At 40.0% G+C, this 8,844-nt stretch overlaps 1 long non-coding RNA gene across 1 annotated transcript in view; it reads left to right on the top strand.

Annotated features, from left to right (window-relative positions):
* Nucleotides 1–8,844, top strand: part of LOC148091595 (uncharacterized) — a 234,948-nt gene that overhangs the window by 8,547 nt on the left and 217,557 nt on the right. The gene's annotated exons all lie outside the window — the stretch shown is intronic.

The raw sequence follows: 8,844 nt of genomic DNA on the forward strand, positions 1-8,844 counted from the left end.
TACCTTCATGTTTACTTGATTTTGATCTAGGAATGTCTCACCATTTTTTCAGCACTTTGCTGTTTTTAAGAAAAAAAATTTTTTTTTTCTATTTTCATCAGAATTCTTAGTTGTCCTTAAATAAGGATTGGTCCAAGTAACCTAGCCTTTCATTTCCAGAAGTCAAAGTCCCTGAAATAATTATTTTAAAAAAAAGAAACATAAAAAATCTTTTATCTGTCACCACTCACTTTATTCAGAAAATTTTACATGAAATAATATTGATATGTCAAGTGTGTTATCAGTTGCATAGTAGGAAAACTATTCTAAGTATTTGAAATCTTTAATTAGTGGGTTTTCATTAATGGAATATGTGAAATGTCTGAATTCTTAGCAGATGTCGAAGAGTTAAAACTGTTGTATTTCAAAAGAAATGGATGCATTTGCTATAAAGCACAGTAATATGGTCCTTTTGATCATGTATTATGATTTAACTCAGACATCTTTATTGTTTGTGCAATTTCTCCAAACCCATGAAAGGTGATATCTGTCCCTCTGGCATGAAACCAACACTCTGGATTGGACACTGGGTTACTTAACCACTCTGATAAATAATTTATACTTGGGGATATTGTGCAGAAACCTTTTCAATTAACCTGTTGACAGAGAAACTAAATATAGTAGTCAATGAAAAAAATGTTTTAACACATTCTTGACCTCTTGGGCATAAAAAAGTGTTACTTAAAATATTATCTACTCTACAAAATAAATATGTTAAAGGGAAAGATTGAAAATAACAATGATTATAAATATGAGAAATAAATATCTATTTTTATTTTAGAGAAAATTTTAACTTTGTATGTGAAAATTTTAACTTATGTACATTATTTTAGTTTACTAAAAGAAGTGTCCACTGGTCCAGAGGGTCTCAAATCTGAAAAAGTTTGATTCCAATCTTGGTCTCTTCAGGCAAATCACTTAGGCTTTCTAAAGCTCACTTCCCTTACCTGTAAATTAGGAATGAGAATACCTTGAAGTGTTGTTAACCTATATTAGAGGTAATATAGGTTAAATATCTCATGTAAATTGTAGTTACTATGTTTCTAGAAAGAAATTTCTCTGGTGAGTTTAATCAGATCTCCTAATTTGTCCTGTTAATTGATGACCTGTGGTCTTAGGGATTTGCAATAATGTGGTATTATTTTGAAAAGAAAATAATCCCTTTAAATGTTTTTTAAAACTATATACTTACATGAAAATTAAGTCAGGGACAAAGTAAATGCATACAAATTATGGCAGAATGAATTGTGTTGGCTTTAGCAAATCATATCTAATTAATTGAAGGCAGACTGCATATTAAATACACAGGAAGCTGCAGGAAAAACACTGGAAGTCAGTGGTCAGTAATTTAACTGAACTGCATAGAAGGGTCCAGGGAAATTTGTGGCCAGATTAAAACTTTTGGTCTGTGAGCTTTCTTTCCAGCTTCCCTCAAACTAATTCCAAATTACCATGACTGTAGTTGTCAAAACCGATGACCCACTCGCCAGAGGCTTTCATGCGCATCACTGCACGTTTCGCATATGAGTGTGCAGCGAAGTTCAGCATCACTCTCACAAGCCAGAAGGGCCCTCCTGTCCCCGTAAGGGTTGAACACATTTTCTAGAGTGTAGGAAGAAACCAGAGAAATTAGCTCATGTTAGTTTTGAGGTCATTAATTAAGTAATTAAATAATCAACCTAATACCTTCTGAGTAATTGATATATTACAGCCCTTTGCCAGATGTTAGCAGGAGGCAAAGAATGCTCAAATACATGTTCCTGCCCTCAACACACTGCAGTCTGGTTCTTGAAAACTCACATCTAGCCTTTGACTCCCCTCTTACCTTTACTTCTCTGATTAGATTTGCAGCAGATAAATAGAAATAAATATTCCTGGTGTAGCCAGGGTTTCGGTTATAAATGTCTTTCTAATCCATTCACACTACCCAAAGCACTTAGGCAGGATTATCCATCACAAGTCATTCTACAATCTTAATCAAATTGCCTGCTGAAGGAAGCCTCGTATTTATTACATTTTCCCTAAATGGAAAACAGCTGTGATAAATTAATGTTCACCAGAAATCTCATATTAGGAACGATTCTCAACTGTCAGTCTTTCCAACTATGAATAATACGTTCCTCTACACGGACCTGTGTCTCTGAGTGTGGCTAATTCACTTGGCCCCTTCTGCCTCTCTGTGTGGTACAGTGGAGGTGAAATGTTTCCTGAGTTAGACCAGCAATATTTAAATGATAACCATATATTTAAAAAAAGAAAATGTCCTTAAGAAGGTGGCATAGTTGGCAACGACAGAATGCACGTGTACAAGGCTGACTTCGAGAGCCATGTCCATCCAGAGCGTAAATCTTCTTGTATGGATCCGCCTAACGTGGACATCACTGCTAATGTCACCAGCATTCAGTCTCAGAATCAGCTTCCTCTCCTGCGTCTATATTAACTAATCAAGGTTCTGATTATAATTTGGCTCTCTAAATGGATTTCCCTGCTGGGATGCAGCCTGCTACCTGAAAGAAAGAGATTTCTAGTTCCTCTGGTGTTTTCTCATTGGCCACTGACATTTCGACAAATTCCAATATCTGTGGCTGCTAAGCTAAGGCCCAAGCATTGTACTATTGTGATTTCACCAAAGAAGTGCCCTGTTGGCCGCCTCTCTCTCATCAGCCCCCTCTCTCAAGCTGTAATACTCAATTTCTTTGGGCCTTTTATATGTGGTTTCACTGGCTCATTTGCAAAGTGGTTTTTATTTGCAAATTTATGTGTGTGTTTTCCTTTCTGGTCAGTAATCCTGGTAGTCTCTTTATAGGAAATAAAATTCATCCAGATATTTTAGGTGGCAAGGGATCAAACATAGTACAGAAGGTGCCTACCCATTAATGGGAAGGGCTGGAAAAGTGGGATAGGTTAGAGTAGCTGGAATGACTCCCGAAATACTGCAGAACTGATCTGTGAGGGGAGCTGCTGCCATCATCGGGAAGGTGGGAACCTTGAGGGTTCTCATGGAAATACTGAGTCACAGCACACATCTTCGCAGCTACGGCTCGGGGGTCAGGAAACTGAAGCAGGACGCCCCCCCCCCCCCCCCCAGCAGCCTCCTTTCAGCGTCCACTAAGAAGTGAGTGGACGCAGAATCGCAGGGCCGGGCCCATCCCAGTGGCCTCTTGTCATTAGAAAACAAAACTAAACAAAAAGGAACAACTGGGCCACAGCCCTTCTGGCCTGCAGAAAGTAGCCAGAAACTGTTCCAAGCCTCCCTCAAAACCTCACTGTAGGGGCATCCAATTGTTGGAAGCTGGTTTGCATCCAGAACATAGGCAATATGGCTTTTTGTTTATTGTTTTAAAACTCTGCAGCCTATGGAAGATACAAAGGGCACTCTACAGTGGGCAGGAAGAAATGCTGAGTGCCAGTCGGCCTGTCATTCAGGTTCTGTCTGTCTTATGCTCCTGTAAGCTCCGTATAAGTAACATCGGACGTCCCCTTTCTTGCACACAGCCTGCTGTTCACATGTAATTTTCTAGTGCATGTGGGTGTATATGTGGATAGGATCAGAACTGCACTGGAGTGAGTTGTGTGTTAGTTGTACTCAGTGTTATGGACTGTGTGAGACCCTGGATAGTTCCATACCCAAGAGGCTACAACAATGATTGTGTGATGTGTGTATAGCTGACTGTCCCCGTCACGCATCGTGTGAAGCAAGATAAGTTCCCTCTGACAGGAAGGGAACACTTGTTTGACTTCTTACATTCACTTTAATATACAGACCCCTAAGTCTGCTGTCTTTCTACTCTGCTAACATTTTTCTAATTTAAGCATAGTCACTTTTTTTGTAGTTTTGATTATTTCTTTTAAAATACTGAAATATTCAAATATTTCAAAATACTCAAATATACTTTTCCTCTTTTCCGGTTCCCAGAGAACCATAGAATAAAAATAAATGTGCATTCAGGGAAAAATGAAAAATACACATTGGAGCCTTCTCCAGCCTCCTCCGAAAGACTCCAGTGACTTCTGCAACACCCCCGACTTCATTTATCTATAGGATGGCTCTTGATAGCCTTGTGTGAGCTTTTTAAAGTTCAGCCAAGCCAGCTGCAGGATCAACACAAAGACAATAGCTCCCACACACAGGGCTACATGGATTAAAGAGCCCGATCCATCAGTAAATCTGCCAGATGGCAGTGGAAGAAAGCTTGTAACTCTCTCACTTTCATTTCAACAGCAGCAAACAATGTTCAATGTTTAAAATAAACTCTTCCAGATGAGCTAAAGATAAACTCTGAGGTGGGTGGACTTGAGCTTGCTAGGCTGCAGCTCTGAAGTGTTTGATTACATTAGCACAAAGCCCCTGGGTAGACCCCGCTTCTGTCAACAGAATGCTCAGACTCCAACACCTACTGCACGAAGCCATTTCCTGCGCTTTCATGGGGGGGTGGCAGGGACTGGCGTTGCTTTTTGCACAGACTGATGATGCTTGTGCATGGCTCTGTGCTCAGCATTTCCTCCAGCAGTGTGTACAACTGTTCAGATACACCTAGAATGCCAATACTGCGTGTAGGTCTGCAGGGATTGAAACCTGTGAACGGATTTGTAACTTAAACTCCTGTTTACTCTTCCACCCTGCTGCTCACTTTACTGTCCTCACAGTAACAGGAAAGGTGCCATTTATTTAGAGCCATTCCACTAATAACTAGATAAGTATTTAGATCTATTGGGTGGAGAGGGAGGGAAGGAGGGAGAGAAAGGAAGGAAGGAAGGAAGGAGGGAGGGAGGGAGGGAGGGAGGGAGGGAGGGAGGGAGGGAGACAGGCACAAGTATTTTCTTAAGTCAGAATTGATAAAGGAACTTAGGGACATTTTTTGTTGTTGTTTTTAGTAGACATTAAAACCTGTAACTTAAGACAGACCAGGTTACTATACATCATATGTAATACGGCAACTTTTAAAGATAAAGTGACGGACTGAAAAATAATTCTCTTAAATTAAGGAACTTACCTACTTAACACAATTAGTAGATATTTTAAATGAGGGAGAGAAGCAAACAGAAGATTGATGATGAAAAGAAATTTTAGGCTGCAGAGATACTCAGGAACAAATATATCAACAAATACTCAGTTAAGTACGTTGGGACGCTTTAAAAAATAAAACATCCCAAGTTTAGATTGGAAGACTTCGGGAAAACATGAATCACTACACAGAACGCAGCGATCGCCAGCTCCTCCAAATGAAACCTCTCTGGTATGTCAGTAATAGCCTGTTGTATACAACAGAAGCCCTCTTAGTTGGAATCTGCTGGTTACCTGGAAAGCTGATTCCAGAAGGACCTCAGAAAGAGGGTTATATGCACCTCAAGAGCATCAGTTGAACTTAAAATCTATGACACGCTCATTCCCCTCCCACCTTCTGATACAGGCGAGGGCCTGTCTGTTGTCTCCCTGAGTGTGAGTTCACTGGGAATTCCATCTTCCTGCCCTGTACTCACTTTAATAGTACAGTCTATGACTCCCAGCCTTTGTGTCTTAAAATGGAGCCAAAGTTTAAAGTCACTTGCAAAGCACTAAATATAGACCCTTTCAGATGTTTATAGTATCTATTTTCAGTTGTTTTGAAACTAAATTCAACAGTAAGTGTCTAGTGATTTGCCTTCATTTACTTTCTTACAAAGCGCTCAGCTTACTTTTCATAGAAATTCTCTGTCTTTCTGTACTCATAATTTGTTTTGCATTATGATTAATAACTTCTATTATAAATTGTAACAAGCACAACTAACACACACACAGGATTGACTGGGTTTTCTCTGTTGGCCTCCTATGTCCCCAGAGCCTAGGATAATGCCTGGGCATTCCGATGTATTTGTGAAATGACAAACGAATGGTGCATAACTCACTCTACCAGGGGCGGCTGGAGAGGAAATTGCCAGCCTGGAGCATTCTCATGCTGTGGGCCTCAGATAGTATGTTTTACACACACAAAAAAAGAGGAGAATCCGGTATTACAGCAAGTGTGTTCATGATGGTTGGTTAAGAGTGCTTCTACTGCACCTTGATTAAATATCTAACTTAGCAACAACTCTTCCTAACAGTCCGCATAAACTGAGCTCTCCGTCTAACTTGCCTGAAGGAATAAACTACCTTCCTCCATGCTAACCTGTAACTAATTTAACTCCCCATTGTCCAGAGAAGGTTCATGAAACATCTGAAGCTGTCTGTGGGGCCAAGCTCCTGAAGGGGGATTAGTAACATGTTCTCTCTTCAGTGTTGCCTGGGACATTTGGAATCAATTAAATATTCAAATATAGGATCTCTCAGATCTCTAGCCAGGCCCAGCAAGTTTGGGAGGGGAGGGGAGTTCAAGGCATACGACTGCTACTCCTCACGCTGAAATCTATAGCTAGAGATTTAAAAAAGACACTCTCTAGGCTTCCTGGGTCTGCAAGCAAATAGTCAGACAAGATTGGAATGATAGGAGGAGCCGCAGGAGCCTCCTTAAGGACAGGAGCTCCAGTGTACACGAGAACGGCTGCCGTGCGGCGTCTCAGAGGCAACCAAGGGGCACATCGGCTGTCGCATAAGTACAACACTATGGCCTGCGTGAGCTGAGGATGGATTTTACATTTGTAAAGGATTATAAAAAAAATATGAAACACAGACTGTATATGGCCTAATAACTTTAAGTATTTATACTCAGGCCTTTTGCAAAATTTGCTGACTCTTGGTTTAGTTTGTTTCCATCGTATGTACTAATATAAGTATTACTGTTAGTAATTACTCTTGCTATTAATAGTAACGATGAGGTGTGGTGGGAAAGGGGAAATTGATGAGGGCCCACATGTTCCAGACAATCGGATAAATGCTTTGCATACTCTGCCAGTTCGTTCACTGAGCAACGCTCTGAAGTGGGCATTCACTATCTCAAGGATCGGACAGAGAAAACGAGCTCAGAGGGGTTAACTTGCCACCATCGCGGGGAACCACAGTGGAGCAGTTCATCAAACCCAGCGTGGTGGTGTCTAAGCAGTGACATCGCTTTTCCACTTAAATGCTACTTAGAACCTCACAATACAAAATAGTTACTCTGACCTCACCCCTTTTCAGAATACGCTGTTTGAAACAGAAATCACTGTTTCGAAAGATGAAGCCAATAACCCACATGAAAATGGGTTTCCAGCTCAATTACTCCGTTATCTGGCACATTACACATGTCTCCAGCAAGGTTTTGCTAAGGTTAGAGGAACTATCAAGGTATCAGAACTGCCTTTTGCTTACTTCTGTGCCCAGTAAAATGGTTAGAAGTCAGTCAGCAGCAGGGAGAAAGAAGAGAAGCAAAAAAAGGGTTTAAATAATCTTCAGAACCTAAGTAGTCATACCATAGCTATTAGTCCCCGATTCCATCAAACACCGGGTGGGAAGGACATCTTCCAAATGGCAGCTCATTTTACCTTAACAGTTGGTGTTTCCAGATGAGTTTCTAGTTTTCCATCATGATAAATTAATATATCCTATTTTATTATGGTGCCACAAACAAGAACTCTGAAAGGCTCAGCTCTTACAAAAGGCCCAAATCCCCTGAAAAGCATCAGGTATCAAAATGCAGCCAGAAAAGATGGTATTAAAAGAGAAAAAAAGGGCTCCTTTTTAATGAAGTCGAGGTGTAGGACAGATTTATTAGCTTCCATTTTTCCAAGTTGCATTCTGGTGTATTTCCTGCCCATACTTCTAAGATCTGCAGATCTCTTTGCAGGATTATTTAAAAAAATACATTTCAAAGAACATGATGTGGTTATACTCACTACACCTGCAAAGACACACCTGTGATGATACAAACACGAAGTATTCCTCATATTTACAGCCCAAGCTCTAACAGAAAACAGACCTTCTGTATGATCTGCCAAGATCCTGCCCTTCTCAAAAACAACTGATACTGGCAACTAGATATTATAAAAAGTCTTAAAAAATAATAACCAATCAAAGATCACCTCTGACCAAAATGCTCTTTAAATTCGGTGTAGTTCAGTCTGTCCTTTACCATCATAATGCATTTTCCCAGTATTAAGAGATGGTTAAGGCAATTAAAATAATTCTTTAATGCTGTAACAGATGCCTGCAACATTCTTATGTAGACTGTTTTTATGTACACCATTAATTCCTTACTACTCATTCAAACATCATTATCAAATGTTTATTGTGTGTCAGGTACTCTACTTGATTCTTGAGGAAGGAAAAATAGTAATAAACAGAAGAATAAAATCTTTCCTTGGAAAATTCCCATTCCAATTGCCTGACTAGCTTTGTGAACAAATAATGAGAGTACTAACTTGGCAGTAAAGCTGCCAAGGTCAGTGAGAGAATTGGTTCAGCCTGCAGGGACTGGAGATAGGGACACATGTGAGGGGAGTGTTACAGGCTAAGGAGTGTCCCCCGTGAAAAGGAGAGGGTATTCCAGGCTGAAAGAGCAGTATAGGGAAAGGCCACGTGGCAAGAAGTGTATAGTCTGCATTGAGGGCTGGATTATCCAGTGGAGTAACTAGAGATGGGCTGTCCAAAACATTAGTCGCTAGGCACATGTGCCTATTTAAACTTAAGATGATAAATTCACTTCTCAGTCATGTTTCAAGTACTCAATAACCACTATGTCGAGTCTACCATACTGGACAGTGCAGAGTTATTTCCATCATTGTCAAGTTCTGTTGGACAGCACTGGGTGTAAGAGTATAAGGTAACATCTGTAATATTTTGAACAATAAAAAAATATTAAAAAAACAAACTCAATGAAAAAAAATAAAAGCATCCATCTTTCAGGGGAAAAT

The sequence above is a fragment of the Miniopterus natalensis genome, chromosome 13, assembly GCF_054644295.1.
Source record: "Miniopterus natalensis isolate mMinNat1 chromosome 13, mMinNat1.hap1, whole genome shotgun sequence".
Taxonomy (NCBI): domain Eukaryota; kingdom Metazoa; phylum Chordata; class Mammalia; order Chiroptera; family Miniopteridae; genus Miniopterus; species Miniopterus natalensis.